The following is a 19314-nucleotide window of genomic DNA, read 5'->3' on the forward strand; positions in this document are numbered from 1 at the left end:
ATTTCTTCCTAAACCCTAAAAGAACCTCTGTCATTTTTCTCCCATTAATTATTTGGAATTTCTTAAACAACAAAAGGATTTCTGTCAGTTCTTTTCATTCATTACCCAAGATGTGACAGCTCATTAATTCCAAACCTGCTTTATAAGATTGTAAGGAGCACAGAGAGGCAGGTAACAAAAAATTTCTGCTGCATTGTGTAGAGAGTGCACTGTGCTGCCAGAAACACATAAGAAATAAAATCTTTGAGATGAAAGTTAATTAGTAATTTAGCTGCAACTTAAACAGAATTACTAATAATTTTCAATCTGAAACACTATGAAAATGAAATGATTCAAGATCAACAAGCCCTCAAGAGATTTAATAATAGGCTTTCAAAATGAAATCAATATGTTTCAAACTTCTCCCTCAATATTTCGATCACATTTTTAATGAGAAAGAAATAAGGCAGAAAGTTATTTCTGTTTGCATGAAAGAAGTTCAAATTTCATTTTCAGCTACATATGGTAACATGCCAAATCCCACAGTAGCAATTTCTGATGAGAGTGAGCCAAGATATTACATACCCTTCCCTGCTCATACTGATCACTGCACATCGACTGGTTTGCTGGTAATTTCTTGATGTTTTTATTTTCCTTAAAAGTTTCTGTGCTCCCTTGCAAACCCTATAGTCCTGATGTCCAATCCTTAGGCAAAGCAAAATTTTCTGGGAATAATACCCCTTGGTATTGTGCCATCCTTGTGTAAAGAAGTCTAAACTTAGGGTAACACCAGTTTAACACTGGCATCAGCAGAAAAAACATACTTTCTCTGAGAAAGGTAAAAGACATTATCCCTTTCCTGTATTTAACCATATGTTTAAAAACTGATGCAGTGGAAGGAAGCAGACTGACAGCCTCAGAGACTGAAACAGCTCATTTACAGAAAAGTGAGTGGTATGGCAACATATAGTGGCAATGTAAATTCCCCAGAACAGCCGAGGAACCATTTGGAGAGCAGAGCCTGTCCTCCCAACAACACGTACCAGCCTCTTTCTCTCAAGACTGGAGTAGAGTCTCCTAAGTGCTGGGCAGCTTTGGCAATCAGCAGTTGTTGGGATCACCACTCCTGTGATGGAGACAACTGTTCGCAGAGTGCTGGACGGGGATCAGACCCATTGTGCAAAGCCACTGTCCTGGGGTGACACAAACTGAACCTGCTACAGCCACCAATGTGACATCTGCCAGTCACAAGCACAGGGGTGTGGGAAGAGGACCCACAACATTACCAGTGTGCTCAGCCATCCAGTTCCCACTACCAACACTTTCCAAAACAGCATTTTTAATGCTGAAAGGCTGTACACAAGTCTGTGAACCTGCCTTTCCACTTGGTGAGAGCCACATCACCAGGCACCTCAGCCTCTCCACTTCACTTATGTTCCCCTCTATTTCCGTTCTACTCCATTGCAACTGGCCAAGCACTTGGCCAGACCACAGGTTAACAAAGGAAAACCTTTTTGGGGTTTCTCCAGAGATAAAATAATCAATGATGAAAAGCAGTACAGGCTGTATTGCATAGAAACAATCAGAGACACACTAATCCAAACTCAAAAAATATCAACAAAATGCTTTCTTACGGGGTAATGTTCTTGCATTAAAAAATATTAGCAAGATTCTGGAAACTCTTCTTCTCTGAACAAATACAACTTGTTTTTTTTAAAAGATATTTTCTTCAACCCACTAGCAGCAATCTACAAAAAAGGTGTGTGCTTGAGATAGTTTACAACCAATGACAATAAAATCTATGAAAACTGCAGCAGTATAAACAGTCAACCAATTATGATGAAAAACCCTACTAAGTCAAAGAACTGCTCAAGAAGTGAAGCATCCTCCTGTCTTACCAGTACAGTCTCACAGTTTGTTAGGTTGCTGCTGAAATCCTGACTAACATGGACTTGTGGCAGTAAATATTTGAATCCATTTGCTTGTTTTTGTAAGCCCAAACCTGGGGGAAATCTATTCAATAACAGAAAAGCTGCACTGAAAATATTTGCTGCCAGCTAACAGAAAAGAGTAACAGCTATAACACAAAATGACAACTAATTAATAAAAATTAACAAAGAATGCCAGAAGTTAGTAAATTCTACTTGGGCTAAAACTTTACATCCCCGGAAAGGAAGATGCTAGGTACCAGCTAAGCCTTTTCCTCTGGGTGACACTCAGAACTTTGCAAAATTACAGGACGCAGCTCCACTCAAAAAGCACTGAGTGCCAGACACAGGAGCTGAAGTTCTCTCTTTGCAGGCATGTAAACTAATTAAGCCTCCCTCACAGCAGTGATGTGATTATTTCCCTAACTGTAAATCTGCACCCTGGCTGACCCCTCGTCTGTGCTCTATCATCCTGACCCCAGCCTGGCTATTCAGGTTCCAGCCATAAACAAGGCAAAAGAGCTGCAAAAATTTCCTCTGCCCCTACAGAAAAAAAACCCCACCATGACAACACATTAAAACAAACCAACAAATTGCTGCCAATACAGAACTGTTCCCAGACAAAAACGGAGAGAGCTGGAGAGGTCATTCAGCACATCGCTCTGCAAATCCCATTTGCACCAGGACACAGTATCACACCAGCACTTAGGGGCCCCTCTAACCAAGGCAATTTCAATTCAAACAGTACCACAGCTCTTAGCAAAATCCTTGAACAGCTGGAAATTACAGTAAAAAGTAACCAGGGAGGGGAGGGAGGTTAGGATGTTCATAGGACAGAGCTAATTTACAGCTGGCATCTCTGGAAATGCAAAAGGCAGATGTGCAAGGTACAGGAGAGCTTGTAGGAGAGAAGCTGTAATTTAGGACCAGTGAGGTTCTTTTGTTTAGAAACCTGCATATAGCATGGTAGGCAAAAGAAACAGAGAAGAAAGGTAATACAGATGAATGACATCAGTCATTTATCTGTCAGTCTGAGAGAGACTGTCTCAATACATGCTTGTCAAGATGTGCCATTAAAAACCCAACAAGAGGTGACTCTCACAGTAATCAATGTGGGAAAAGGGTAAGGACAAAATCACGGCTTTCCCAGTAGAGATGAGGAATGGCTGCTTGGCCAGCATGTGCTTTCCTAAATGGTGAACACCTTCTCCTGTCTGTATGATGAGTCTGGTGTCCGGATCCAACTGCTGCAGACAAGCTGCTGCTTGACCATGTGCAGCTGAGGTGGACCAGGCCAGCTACTGTCCGCTCTACTCCACTGGTTAGATAGTGCTGCTCATGCTGTGTCAGGACAGCCTAACCAGAGGATACAACCTCCCAAAGCTGGGATACAGCCATGAAAGCAGCTGAATTTGGACTCTGACTAATCAGACAAAGGGCTGGCCTATTCAGCAAGGGTGGAATGTCTTAAAAGGAATGTGATTACATATTTAATAGGGCCTGAATGCAACAGACAACAAAAGTAATACGAACTATTATATTTTCACGGTGAAATCCTAAGCATCGCTGCTTTTTTCCCACAACCTACAGACAGTTCTACTACAATTTTCTCCATAAAATAAACATTTTCTGTCAGGAACCTGTATTTACCCATTGGCTTTAATGCTTATGACTTTACCCAAATATGTCTGTCAATACACATATAGGTATTGGTTACCTGGGAATTTCTTTGCTGAAGTTAACAACAGTCACACCTCCCTTACAATGTTTCCTTCAGCTGGATGGACCAAATTCCCTCTACTTCTATCAGTTATGTATTTTTTGAGTAAAATGCACTACACAATATCTCCTTCTGCAGAGTATGACAAATTCAGTGTAATAACAGAACTTCCTCTTCAAGTAAAATAGTTCCCACTTCTGCAGGATCTGCTTCAGTAGGTTTGGTCTACAGACATTAACACTCCCTTTCCTACAGGACTGAGAGATATTCATGTTTATGTTCAAGTCCACAGAACAACTACAAAGAGATTCCCATAGCAGTGGACCTTCTCAGTGAAAATGAAGACTGACACTGACTGTTAACGTAGAACAGTTGGAATGTTAGATGTGAGAATTTCTTCTTTTTGTGACCATGGAGAACGCATGGAGGAGACATCTACTGTGAAGGTATTGCGTGAAACAGCATCCAGCCTAGCAGACCTCAGCGATGGTGACAAATGGAACTTTGCCGTGAGACAGTCACTCCTCCTATGAGTCAGACTGTGACACTTTTCTGAATGCAAATACAACTGTGAGGACCACCCCCCTGAATTAAGAGTACTATATTGAGTCTCATTAACAAAAGCTCATGACTTCCAAGATAATTATTAACTCAGCTGGAGGGAGTAGCTAACAGGGATGTTACTTCAACAAGTACAAGACAATTAGCAGGTGTTTAAGGTGAATCATCAAGATTTGAGAAGAACAAGTATCTTCTTCCATATCATTCTTTGGCAGGAGGAAGTACTCAGCCTACCCAATTTTTAAGTTATGAGAAGCTGCCACATTACTGTCATTAGCATAGCAAAAAGCTGAAGATGTCGTAATTTCTTATTTTTTTAGTGTGATAACTGCTTAATGCAAAAATAAGTGAGCTGAGATGCTTGTGCCTCATCAAAGGAGTGTGCATAACAAGGTTTTCAGGTAAAAGTCTCTCCCATCCCCCAACAAGAAATGCTAATTTTGCTTCAGAAAACCTCAGAAAAGAGAATCTGCTTGAGTTACTGAAGACAGAAAAATGATCAAAGGGAGCGGGAGAGTTGAGGCATACCCCTGCTGTTAGTGACTAATGGGTTTGTTTCTTCTGCCAATGTGTAAACGAGCTGCAATACCTATTGTAAGTCTCTGGAATTCAGCCCAAGTAGGAGAAGTGAAAGATTATAAAGGAGAGCTCATCGAGGGATGAATAGAACCTTAAAGTCAAATGCAGTGAATTACTATCTCTGCCTGCTTCAGAGAGAGACTAAATTCGTGGCTAAATTCTTACAAGGAAATATTTTTCTGAAATGCGCGCTGTTAGTGAACTACATGTCAGATTATTGCTACAAAGTGAAGGCAGTGTAGCTCAAAGATATATAGAATACAAGAGAAAAAATAAATGTACATTGGGGTTTTTCTTTAGTTCAAAACAAATACTGAGTTAGCTGCAGCAAACCAGACACCTTCTCTTTCTAATCCTTTATCCAGCAACTGTGGGAAAGAAATGGGTAGTGTTTATTTCACTTATTCTAATAGGATGTGGTGCTGTCCCAAAAGATCAATTACACTTCTTGTCCAAAAGAGTTCCAATCATATCAATATGATCCAGCTTTCCTTATTTCCTTTATGATGTGCTAATCTGAGAAATCTTGTTTTCAAATGTAAAAGAATTTAATACATCCACTCCAGCCAGGTATGAGAAATAAATAGTTGAGAGTACATTTTAAATAGAGATTATTACTGACATAAACACTCTAGGTGTTTGATTAGGAATGTCAATGGCTTCCAGCCACACTCAAGCTAGAAAACGATGCATAATGGTCTGTTGAACCATTTGAGAATTAACGATGACATCAGGTAATTTCAGCACTGTATTGCCAAAAGACAGGAAGAAAGGAAGGAAGGAAGGCTTTTTCATTTGGAGTTAAATGCTCCCTGTAGTATTTGCAAACCTAAATATTAGAAGAGTGTACTGAAGAAAGCCTTAGAGGCTTCAAATCTTAACTTTTGTCAGACTCAGAGTGCTGAGACCAGTAGATGGTAATCAAAGGACCCGGCAGAATGAAATATCAGAATGGGTGACTTAAAAATGTTACTACTACTTCTACTACATTTATCCTATGTCACACTTTATTCTACGAGCTTTTTGAAAACAGAAACTGTAAACAAGTCTCTGAAAAGAAACTAAAGACTTGTATTTCAGCTTTAATAGCAATAAAAGGAAGAATCTGCATAGCTCTTGACGGTGACTCTCTAAAAGAAAGAGAGCAATTTTCCACAGGCATTGCTTTTAAAGTTCATTACTGTTTAGAGATCCTGGTGACCTTTGTGCATCAGGCTTTCTTTACAGTGTTCTTCAATCAATACATGCTAAGTGCGGAATGGACCATTTACTCCATCAGATTCCCAGGACAATAGAGCAGCCTGTCATGTGTTAAAGGAAACTCCTTCAGGCAATCTCAGAAAGCACCTTCCCCTTCCTTTGCCTGAGTAGAAAGAAAACTATAATCCTCAGGAATGTCAAGATCATATAATTTGCTTTTGATGAAGTGTAGATTAAACTTGGTCCAGAAGTGACTCAAAGCCAGTCACTTTCCAGAAGTCCAGAAGCGCCTCTTACTTCCACTGCTGGAGTTAAATACAGAAAAGCTTTTCCTCTATTGCCTAACTGTAGTATACAGTCACATAAGATCCAGCATTTTCCTTCCTCTGGTAAGGAAAAGCATTGCTCAACTAGGACTTTTTCAGACCTCCTAAGTGATAACAGCAGTTTGAAACTGCACGTATCATATCCCATGCTGGGAAGTTTGCAAAGTTTGCAACATGAAGATTGGAAAACCTGGCATAATCACAGTAAGAACATCAACCTCAGTCTCCAAACAACTCTAAAGGTCTTCTGAGTACATTATGAGCTTCCTCTCTTTGCTCATGAGGCTACAGTAATGAGTCTTGCTAAATATATAATGAAGAAAAAATTGGAAAGCAGAAGGATACACTCCAAGCTTTCTCCTGATAATACCTGTCCCAAGGACATTTATCCACCTTCAGACTGACACCTTACAAACAAGATAAAGTATGATATGCAATTGCTTAAAAATAATTTTTTTAGGCATATGAAACCTCTTGAGGAACAACCTATCACTAAACAGGAGTATAACTACCATCACAGCCCCTAAACGAGAAAGAAGATAAAAGTTGCTTATTGATCTTCACAGTAAACTTTGAAGAAGGTGTTTAGCTCCTGCTGACAGTGAAGATTACAATCTGAGAATTTTGTGAACAGAAAATGAATAGTCAAATGTGAGAATATTTCACTTCAAGCAGATTTAAATAACATAAAGCTTGCAAATCAAGATATGCATGCAGTTTAATGTTAGTAGTACTCTCTATGTCAATTCTAATCTGATTCATACCTGAATTTCTACTTCAGCTGTTGGTAGATTTTGCTTTTCTTGTGATTAGAAACACCTGTGATTAAATATTGATAAGTTCCCCTCTATCAGATCTACCTCTACAGATAACGCCTTTCTGCAAAAATCTTATCTTAGCACTCAGGAAATACAGTAGCTCTGAGTTTTTGTGCTTCAAAACAGGTGTGCATCAACTTCTAAGATCACCACACAGATGTTTTCTCAAAAATTCAATTACTCTTCATTTTCTATCCAGAAAAGTCACTTGATTCTCATCTTCACTATAAGCAGGAACCAAACACCTTCTTCAATTTCTCCAAAATGATGAGGATTGTTACACATCTCCAAACTTCCATTTTTGCATACTAGGCCAGCCAATATTTGTAACCACGCAAGAAAAACATTCTGGCTATTAATAAAGACACAATATGTTATCCATGCTTCCAAGGTATTTTCCTAGTATTAATAATTCATGTTATGTTTTAACCATCAACAGACATGTCCTACTCAAAAAATATGTGCAGATTTAATGCCAGAATTTAATCAAGCTATATTACTAGTCACCATGGAGTTAACTAATCAACAGTATTTACTTTATATTCTTGTTTGGGTGTGCAGCTGTCTCACTTTGCAGCACAGGACACCAGATATCAAAACTGACAGGGAATTAACTCCCAACTCTTTTAGCAGAAACTCAAATGCAGAGCAGGTGTGTGGCAATAGCCCTCCATCTATCTGGCAGTAAGTCAGCAGCACTGCCTCACGCTAACGTGGCACAAGCTGTTGGAGGTCCTCTAAGAAAAGGTATAGTGTGAAAGGGCTTGCTCTGCACACCCTTAAAAATATTGTGGCAGGAGCTTCTGTTACAACAAAGCAATAACTTCAACTAAAACTTTCAAAGGAAATAATCATCTTGTGTCCTAAACTATGATATAAAAACCTACTTCTAAACAATTTTTGTCATGCTGACGGCCACTACCTTCTGATGTTGGATGAAACACCCTCAGGTGACACTCTGCGATGGTCAATCTTAATATTGCTGTTACTGAGGAGGTAAAATGTTTATTTGGCCAGCAAGGAGATGAAAGATACATGCTGTAGTTCCTTAGATTTGTTTACTTTAAAGGTACACTGCATCCAAATTCTATGCTGCTATATAAAGCAGAACTAGGGATTTTCACAAGAAAGATAACACTTTCTTTTTTTTTTCCCCCAAGCACCACTTGGTTGTGCCAACAGGGGATGACACCACCTTGTCTCTGGCAGAAAGGCAGATTAAGATGGATCCAGCCCCGTCCCCAGCCCCTCCTCCAGCCGTTTGTTCTTCCCCTGCTGCCCCTTTGCAGCCACCTCCACCTGCCAATAAACTGTTTGTGCATCTGTGCTACGAACAGGGCTAATGAAATAATCAGGGTTTAAAACGAACCGCTGAAAGAAAACAAAATCCCCCAAAAGGCAGATGGTCAGTGAGTGATGGCAATGACAGAGCAAAAGGAGGAGAGGCATGCCAGCTCCCCAACTCAGGCTGGGGCAAGTTTACTAAGATGTTTGGCCATTGAAGGAATGTGCATTGTGCAACTACAATTTTGGTGATGAATTCTGCAATTTCACTACAGATGGAAACTTAGTCTCCACTCCCATGCTGCCCCCCAATCTCCCCCAAAATTATCTTTGAACTCATCTCTTACCAACAAGCCTTTGATCAATAGCAAAGCAGGCAAAGCCCGAACCATTAACGTAAAAGACTTTGTGTCCCATCAGTAATGCCGAAAATACCCAGTTTTCATCTTACACTGTTTTTCCACAATATGCAAGAAATGAGTGCCCTCCATCCACACACAGAGGTAAAACATTTCAAACCAGTTTTACAGCTGACAGGCTGATGAGTAGCCTCTGACATTTAAATGCAATTTAGCTTTTTCACAGTAAAAAATGAAGCTTCCACAGTTTTATGTTCACAATAAAGCTTACTGGTTAGAAAACTGATGAATAAAAAATTGATTTCGTAGCTGGGTAGAAAGCATATAAATCAGACTTTTAAGTGATACAGGCTGTTCCCAGCTTTTGAATATCCTGTAGAGATATTCTGAATTTGCAAAGAGCAAAAATGTTTAGGCCTCAGAAATTTATCTGACTTTACTGAAGAGTCACTCAGGAAAATTGCAGTGATTGTTTTCATTAATCAAAAAGGAAAAAAAAATGAAGATATGATTTTTTTTTTTTGTGATATTCAAGTTATTCGATAGTCATTTCTTTGGTTATCAATGAGGTGCAAACTAAAATTTTAATCCACTTAGAGGACAATATCATAGCAATTATTCATGCATATTTGAATAAAGTAATTTTTGGAGTCAGATGAGGATTCCACCCTAAAATATCCTACAAAATAGTATAAAAATTCTCAGAAAATCAATATGAAAAGTAATTAAAATAAGGTGAAGGAGATAAGCATGAATAAGGAGTCTGGTTGTTGGGGTTCTTCCCAAGGCACATTTTTTAATGACAATATCATCCCTTTTTTGTCAGACCAGGTTAAAGTAAATCACATCAATAATTGCTTTGATTTTAGTAATAAAAAGTTCTACTTGAATTCTTGAGGCCTACTTCACAACTTTCTGTTACAAATCAATTTTGGACAGATAACAGGCATTAATTGGGCCATATTTAATCGCACTTTCATCTAATAGGCAACACAGACAAGCCTTATTATCTCAATCTCCGTTTTTCTTTGATTTTACATGTCCTGTAAATATCTACTACCCAATTTATATTGACATGGGATCAATTTTACAAGCTGGTTGAGAATCAATCAGCATGGGGAAAAAAATGAAGATTCCAAATTTTGAAGTAAAACTCATATTCTTGGACCAATCACCATTTTCACTTTTCCCACAATGATTTCCAGCTTGGAAAACTCAACCTGGAAAATGGGCTCAGGTGTTCTGTCCAGTACAAAAGACATGAAACTGAAGTTCAGGTAAGTGTTCTGGTGATAAAGGATGAGAGCCACCATCCCCCTTCCCTGATGGGTGCAGTAGGACTCTGTTCACCACACACAGGACAAACCTTGCTCTTTTTCACAAGACAAGAGTGACAAGAGTAACCCTCTTCTTCACATACTTGGTTTAGTTTTCTTCTCAGCTCTGCTGAATCTCTAAAAACCTCCACAAACACCTGAGAATAGTCTCAGCCTCCCTAGCCAAGCCATGGACAGCAGGGTACACCGATACTTGCACAACTGTGGAAACACACAGGGCAACTCTAGAGACAAGTATTACACTGCTGAACTGAGCTCATGTTGTCTGAGCAGCCAAATAATTACAGACACCTTCTTGGTAGAGAAGTACTTGCTCAGCAGTCCCTCAGACTTGGAAATCAATGGGAATTTTCCCATTGACTTTGGTGAGAACAGGGTGGCATCCAGAGCTCAACAACCTAATTACAGGAGTTGCATTTCTCATTAAGCTTTTGCCTAGCCCTGGGTTTCAGTTGCATGAGTACCTGGAAGCTGTGAGCCTTCAGGTAAAGGGTGGGGATGGTGTACACCCCTGCAGCATCACCACTGTATGCCTGATAACTCACTGGGAATAATCTTATTTAGTACCCACGCAAGCGTCAGATTTTCTGTTTGCTTTAAAGAAACAGCAATTTCACATGCAATTATTTTCTTCAGCATGATTTTTTTCCCTGTTGGTTCAATCTGTTACACACATAGCCAGTGATCCTGTGAACAGCGATGTATACGAATCATTTTCAGAATGTGTCAAGACCATACTGCCAACATAAATAAGTAGGTGTGTGTATGGGAACAAAGTCATTTTGGGGTAACGACACAACAAGAAAAGCCATCCCCAAGTTTTAATATCTCAAATGTGTTGGGAAAAAAAAAATCCTGTCCCAAAACCTTAATTTCCCAGAGTAACACTTGGAACGCATTAAAATGTTCAGGTTATTAATATTAATTAATCAATTAATACTATTATAATTAATTAATTGCATAGTGCCTGGAGTCCTGGAAAGGGATCTTTATGTGTTGGAATAATAATAAGATGGTATTATACTCCTGCAGTGCGGGAGGAATTTTAAAAGATCACAACTTTTAAAACATTCTTAGTACTTTGATTCTTCTGCAGAATTAGTCTTTAACGTGCATTTGGGTTTTGTAGCCACAGGATGGCATTCATTGCTGTGCAAAGGGTCAGTAAAATGTAAAATGTGAATAGACCTTAGGAAGAATACTTTCTATCTAAGGAAAGGAAATATTTAATGAAAAATGATTAATATAAATTTACTGCTTTCTACTGATGACAACCATTGATTCAAGAATGTAATGAAGAAATCTTAACATGCATACCCCTTAAGGTTCATGTTCTTACTGCATGGGCATCACAGCCCTCAATAGATAGATATCTTGCCTGACTCCAGTAAGCTGGGACACTCTTAAAAATACAGAGCAGCAATTCCAGCTCGGGATACCAGCAACTGCATAAAGCGCTTCAGTTTCACTTCCATGGTTTACGGAGTCAAAGCCACTCTTTATTGGATTTATACAGGCTCATAATTTACTGTTTATTTTCCCATTAGGGCAGTGTATGGGGTAGGTGTTGACACATAGCATTCCAACGGAGGACAGCTGGACAGAATGAATGGCCAAGGTGACCGATAATTGGACTGCAAATGTCAAAGAGTGGGGTTGAAATACAGGTATATCAACCCACACATACTTTTCCCAGTTGTGAAATGAAAGTTAAGAGCAGGGGCCATCAGCTACTAGTAGTTACAATTTAAAGAACTGGGTCTGAAGTCAGTGGCAAGCAGCACCCAATTAACGGCAGTAGAGGCGTCTAAAGCAACTGGTGAAATGACTGGATTTAGAGTGATGAGCAGGAATGTCAGATGGAGAGACAACCAAGTAAAGCTATTAACCTTTGTGAGATTGCCCCGCCAGTAATGTGGTCTGGGGGACAATAAAACACTGCATGAGACAATATGCCCAATTTGGTAGTTGCAGGACTGATATATGGGAGAAGGTGGAAAATTTCCCTGGATTCATTTTATGAGCCTCCAATTAGCCCTCACTCGGTGAAGGGAGGGAAAGGAGGAAGCAAAAAGGGTCCCTCTAATGAGTTGCTTTGTTGGTTTGTAGCAGAAAAGATTGAAAAATTAAAGTTTTAGGAGCTGCTTTACTTTTGAGATTGTCTCAGGAGGTGTTAAAGGGGCAGGGTACTTTGTTGGAAATAGGCGTGAGAAAGCTCCTGATTTATGGGAGGTCTTGAACAGCACAAGTACATCCTGTCAGGACCAGTGCAGGAGGTGTGATCCCTTGGCACAGGCGAATCAGAAATGCCAGCCCCATGCACTAATCCCTACGGTTAGATGCTGGGTCACTACTGTGGATAATCGCTCACCATGTGGAGCCCTGGCTGACACTACCTAGAGATGCTGCCACTGCTCCCTTTGAGAAATTCCATACTAAATATAAACAAACTTGTTCTCCAAAAGTGCATCCAGTTCTAGACATGGAGTATTAGGAACAGATCTAATCCACAGATTACTAATATGACAAAACATCTAAAACTGATTTACAGGCTTAGTGAGGCAAAGGCAGTTTGTCAGTCAAGTGAAGTTCAAGGTGCAATTCCTGTTTTGCTTTGTAAGTGTGGTGAATGGGTGCTGAATAACCTCTAGAAAATAGGGCACAAATGTGTAATTTATTCAGCTACTACTTTTTAGGCATTCAAGGGCTAGTGTAGTGTATTGCACTCCAGAGAAATCAGGGGTGTGTCTCAAGTTAGGAAGCCATGAGGTAGCTCTCAGCTGTAGCTTGGAGGAGAGGGAAGGGACATCAAATTAGCTCTGCAAGAACTGAACGAGGAACTGAAAACACAGCCCACAGCTCTGAGTTGGGTAATTTGCTTTGTCAGGAAGCAGGATAAATGACTGCCTCATGCTGAGCACTGTGCTGCAGCAGCAAGGATTTCTTTTGGGACCTGAGTAGCTTGCTGGAAGTTGGGCATCCCGTCACCACTGTGATCCATCATCAGGCACCCTCCCAGGGCTGCAGAAATAACATATCTTCTATACAATTCAGAACTTCTTTTTATTAAAAAAGCTACAGCTTTCAATTGATACTTTCACACTGAGAGCCGGATATTATGAGGATTGAATGCCTGAAGAGAAGGCATTCAAAGAAAGTATTATTTTACTTTTTAAATGTCATTCCCCGTCTGAGGTGCTGCAGTGAAGACTGCACTCAGGCAGTACTTAGCGGATTGCAACAAAAATAGTGAAAGATCCTTAACTGTATTTGGTAAATGCCAGTGAAAAAGACAGAACAGGCTTTAGTATTCAATTCCATCCCACAAACATATGTCCAAAGCTACACAGAGTGAGTTTGTGCAGGTCCATTTGAACAACAGGGTTTTGGTGAGGAGGATAAGGAGTAAATGCAAATTAACCTCACATGTCAGCTAATATTTTGATTCCTTCTGCTACAAATTATGGTCTATTGAGACCAAGCTAACACACATCTCTCACTGCCTTCTGTCCCTCTCAGTCAACAGAAATCATGCCATTTTGGCATACTTGGATGTATCAGATAATAAAGCATTATCTCTGCTTAGCTAAAATATGTGGTCTAAAATAAATGATTTTGCAGAAATTTTCTAAGTGTTTTTTAAACTGTGGTCAAGTGTTGGGGTTTTAAAAAAGTGTGGCAATGTAAAACCATGTGTTTATATTCTCCCTGGCTTTTTGTTTTTCAAGAAAGTCTTTAAAATAACTGTCTGAGGGTTAAGAACACTTGTTTTAGTTCATACAACACCTTAAAAATTATCTGGACAGATAGTGGAAGGAAACAAGATTCAAAGAGAAAACCAGATATATTAGAGGATCTGGAAGAAAATATTAAGTTATTCACTGGTATCTGGATTAAAGAGAACATGCTGGGTCTCAGAAAAGTTGAAGCCATAAATTGACAGACTGCTATTAGCAATATTTGTATTTTTTACTTTCCCAGGGAATGTGAGAAAAAATAACTCATTATTTTGATTCTGACATTTTTGCTCTCAAGTGCTCATGTTAATCCTTGCTTTCGAATATTTAGAATATTCCTTGCCAAAGAAAGTATTATTTTTTGCCAAACCATAAAATGTACTCTAGGACTGCTATGATAACATTTTCAATGTCTCTGTATCATGAGAGCTTAGCAAACAGCAATATTACATTTGAGAATGATGAGATTAATCTGTTTCTTGACAACTGAAATTTGTTAGGCTGTGAAAAGAGAATTACTGGTTTTGAGGGCAGATTTCTTTACACTTGATGCTTCAGGGCCTTTGTACTTTTCTGTTTAAATCATATCTTCATAAAAAGAAAAATAACTGTTTGGTCTCTGATTATTATCAAGCTGAAGTCAGATAAGAAAAACATTAGGATTCTTATGTTCCGTGCTAATATATTTAGAGAGAAAAAACGTGTCAATTATGCTTAGTAAACTGATTCTCAACCCGATTAGAGGTTTTCTTATCTCTAGGTATCTAGTAAATACCTTAATTTGTGTCATGTTACAAATTATGCTGAGAACTCCAATCTTATTTGAGCACATTTCACACAATGATGCACATTTGCCATAACAAATTTTTTTGAAAATGAAAATAAAAAAACCCAAACCCGACAATTTTTTCAAACTACCATGATTTTGCTTGACATTTTTCTATCCTGTCCAGTATATCTTTCTTGCTCAACATGAATGTTTAAGGATTATATGGTGGAGGGACAGTGTGGAGATGTGGGAAAGATCTGAAAGATCAGAAAAAGAGGGAAAACACAGTTTATTGAAGGACATTACAGGCTGCAGGGAGAAGACTGTGAGATGCGATGAGGCTCAAAGAAAATGCTGTGTATTCACTGTATACTGGGAAAAGGTTCTCACCAAGTGCACGGACTGGTGGGGGCAGTTTTGTGGAATGCTGAGTTTTTAATGTATCACCAGTACTGGAAATTATAAACCCCTGAATAATAAGAGCACTAAGAAGGGAAAGACACAAAAAAAAAAAAAAAAAAAAAAAAAAAAAAAAAAAAAAAAAAAATCAGGGCACAGAGCATTGACAAAACCCAGATGATGTTACTCTAGATTGACAGTTTGACTCAATGGATCAGACTTCCTCAAGAATAAAGATTATCTTCACCGTCATGGTAAAAAGGCAGCTGTAGGGGAAATAGTAAAATCTAAAAGAACTTGCAAAAGGAAAAGAGCTGTTCCAGTTATTCCCTTGTGGAGAGGCTGCCTGTAAGCCAAAGAGCTCACAAGTGAAGATGATCTGAGGAAGGGACAGCTTAAGCAGTGGGTGTCCTGGGAACCATCTCCAGTCAGACTCCATGGTCACTGCAACAGCCTGTGATCAAAGAGCATGTGGGAAACCAACCCAAAGGCCACTGAGGACAAAGGAACTGCTTTGTTTAGTGCTGGGATCCCTACATGATGTATTGCCAGGTGGTTGGATTTGGTGCGTGTAAATGACGGTGGCAAGAGAAGCTGCTGGCAAAAAAATCCCAGAATCAACTTTTTTTAGCAATAACAAGCCTGAATTTGGAGCAGCTGAGTACAGATCACCCTGGGAGAGAGAACAAATGGATGCAAATCTTGTTTAAGGGCATTTTTCTAAATGATGGATTAATTAAAAGGCATGCTAGGATTTCCTATGCCCAGGAAGAATTTTAGTACAGACGCAGTGCATTCCTAACTGAGGAAGAAGATGCTCCCCTGCCTTAAATGCAACTCTCGGCTTGGTCTTAGCTTTGAAGGCAGAAAAATGAGACCTCTGGAAAATGTGTGTGTGTGCATGCATGTTTGTGTGCTCAAACACTACAGACATAAATTAACAGTCTGACAGCTGATGGGTATTACACATGGTACAAGCACCATGATATAGCACCAAAGCAGACATGCTTCACATAACACAAAGGCTCTGTATATCTAAAATAGATTCAAATCATGTGAAAGATTTCCTGTGGCTTCTGCAGAAGATTAAAACATTGGTACATTCATAAAAAAAGTGAAGATTTAGCAAAGCAGTGCACCCTGCACAATGACTCTTTGTTTCACCAAGCACGGAGCCTGGCAAAAGAGACACCCTGAAAGAGTATATCCAACCAATTTGGGCCTGGTAGGTGGGCTTCAGCTCATAAAAAAGGGAGCTACAGATCTTAAGAAACATACAATGAAGAAAAAACCTGTTAGCCCTGAGCTAATCTGTGAACTAATCCCTCAGTGAGAAAGCAACATTAGACCAAACTTCTAAATCCTGACTGAAAAGAAAAGCTCGATATAGATTAACCACAGAACTTGCCTGCACAAGCTTAGCATGAGGAATGATTTATAAAACAAGAAGGAAGACCACTAATACATCCCTCTCTGTTTCAACAGCATTTAACACATGGATGCAGACCGAATTTTCGAAGCATCCAATATTTGATGTTTTAATAATACTTTTCCACCCATTTGCATTGATCTAATGCTCTGCCATCTCATAGTTCTGCAAACAGAAGAGAGGTATATTTTGAGTACATTTTAAATTGCTTTTCTCTCATGTATTCACCCACCCATTTCCAACACACCTGGGGAAATGCAGCCATGGGCACCAATGTCGAATTCTTTTATCCTTGGATTATTAGGGATAAATTTAGGAAAATCATTGCCACTGAAGCCAGACTAAGCACACCACTCAGGATAAGCAAAGGAACTGAGCTAGCCCCCAGCATAACACTTTCCCCTCTCCACAAAGACATCATGTATGTCTTAATATAATGATAGTTAATCCTAAGGTAACTTTCTTGCACTACTCCATGATGCTGAGTCCAGTGAGATTTTAATTAGGGCCAGAGGGTCAAGGAAGTGCTGATACACTCTAGGCTCCCAGCAGATACTCAGAACCTTGCAGGGTGGCTGACAGCAGGCTAGATTTCCTTCCTGGCACAATTGCCTCTTGTCTGTTATGCCTTTAAATCATTTGGAAAATGCCTGATAAGACAACACACAAAATCTATATGCTGAATATCTCCTTCCATGCTTCCATGCTATGAGATGCTTAGAGCCAAGACCTGCTGCTAGAATGCTGTGGGTCAACAAGGAAAATTCTAAAAGAGGTATTTGATGCCCAGCATGAAAAAGCCAACAGAGCTGTGCTTTGTGGATATTGATTTCTACATTTCATGATCCAACAGTTCATGTCAGTGATTCATGAAATCTGTAAAACAAGCTCCCTCCCTCCGCAAATGTCAGATATACGCAAATCATGCCTTGACTAAGGCAAAGCTCTAGGCAATCAGAAATGTGATTTTTCTAATAAGACACAACCACCATGGTAGACAGCAGTGTGTGAACCAAAGCCCTAGCCCTGGATGACTCTGATCTTGCCATGCTCTTCAAAACATGAACCTGAAGGAGCATCTGCAAAATTATCTGTATTTTTATACTGGGACAGATTTTCATCTAAATAGGCAATCGGTTTTTTATCCTGCATCATAATACCAATTGTTCCCTGCCCATTTCTAGCAGACTCACTGTCCAGTGAAACATGATTTTGTAAAAAATATATTTGGGGCAGTATTCCACTGTACATGGTGAATCTCTCATCATATATCGATGAACTGGTAAAATCAAATCTTTTCCATGAGCTGAGGAGGGAATAAATAATATATGAGCTGTGCTTTCTTATTTTAATATGAAATAAGTTAACACAAGCTTACATTACATCTATAGAAGGTCTGTAAGCTATCTGGCTCATTCCTGTAATCATCAAGCATTCATAACAAAACCCACAGTTTTGCATACTGAGTTATGAAGATTTTTTACTTAGGTAGCTCATTAAAGACAGAAAAGAGGACTACTTTTCTTCATTACTACTGGTATTCCAAATCAATACAATAGATTAACCAAACAAGTGTGAGATTTTTAATGCTGGACTGAAATCCTGCCATGTAAGAACTTCCAAACAGTATCAGATTAGCTAGATGGCTTAAACACTCTCCAAGAGAGGCCAGAAACAGATACTATGATATAAATGATGCACTAATTTAACTGTCAGTACCGTATTTGTCCTTGACATCACCCTGTTGTTAGCATGTGCAAAGCATTTTTAAGAGAATCAGACTAATCTTGAGGAAGTTAAAAGAATGAGATTAATATTATCTAAAAAAAATAAAGAGTGAAATCAGCCATTAGCATAAGGCAAAAAAGTAAACAAACAGCCTCAGGGTTGACTTAAAAGTCTACAAATTTTATGGAAACGTCACAGACATTCTTTGCACATCCAGTCTCTGGAGGCTATTGGTATTTCATTGAATACCTGAAATGAACTGAGGGTCACTGCCAGTATTTGATATACGCAGACCCATTCTTGCCCTTCTCCTTTGGTATATATACAGTGCCATCAGAATTGTGGGCACATTTTCCAATGGCTACCTGAATTTAACATGGAATACTAAGGACTTTAAACACATAATTCTTTTTTTTTTTCCAATCCAACCTTAATTTGCCCCATTATTATAAATTTATAAATAGATGATTTTTAAAAGAATTTAATAACAAAACAGAATTAAGATTCCGCACGCATGAAGAAAAGTGTTATTAAATTCAGTTTTCCCAATGCTTAGGCTCTGTCACTTGTGTTACTTCTCAAGACGTTATCCAAAATAATGGGACATTTGGGAGCTATTGAAATTTGCAATAATAAAAGAGAGTAATCTGTAAAAACACGATGCCTTAATTATTTTGCTGTTTAAAATTTCTGTTCAAATCTCTTGCACAGAGACCACTTCCTTATTATTAGTAATATTTTCAGTGATGCACTTGAAAATTCTTCATCTTATCAGATCACACAAATTAGAGACAACAGTCTACATGAGGAGACCACTTATCACTGCAGAGAGATGAATCCCACCAGGACTTTTCCCATATTTTGCTGTGTAAGACTTTCTGCCCAAATACACATGAGAAGCAGTGTGCAATGTCATATGGAAATCTGCCTCTGAAAGACAGTTTTAACCTCCAGTCACCTCCTGTCTTTGGAAAGCTTTTGGCTGTTTCTGAAAACAGCAGCCGAAGAACACAGGGTGCAGGATGGAAACCTGCATCATGGGGTGAGCGAGCTCAGCTTGGGCTTCCTAAGCCCAGACCTCACGTCTCTGCTAGATCTGCCACCACACTGGCCAGGTGGATTTCCCCTCTCCTGATAGCCCCCTGGAGAGGTAATATGAGA

General features: G+C 39.2%; 1 protein-coding gene across 10 annotated transcripts in view; it reads right to left on the minus strand.

Annotated features, from left to right (window-relative positions):
* FAT3 (FAT atypical cadherin 3) overlaps nucleotides 1-19314 on the minus strand; it is a 398052-nt gene that overhangs the window by 111184 nt on the left and 267554 nt on the right. The gene's annotated exons all lie outside the window — the stretch shown is intronic.

This window comes from Corvus kubaryi, unplaced genomic scaffold, assembly GCF_017639235.1.
Source record: "Corvus kubaryi isolate FWS band 111438036 unplaced genomic scaffold, C.kubaryi_AGA036_p1.0 37260, whole genome shotgun sequence".
NCBI classification, from domain to species: Eukaryota; Metazoa; Chordata; class Aves; order Passeriformes; family Corvidae; genus Corvus; species Corvus kubaryi.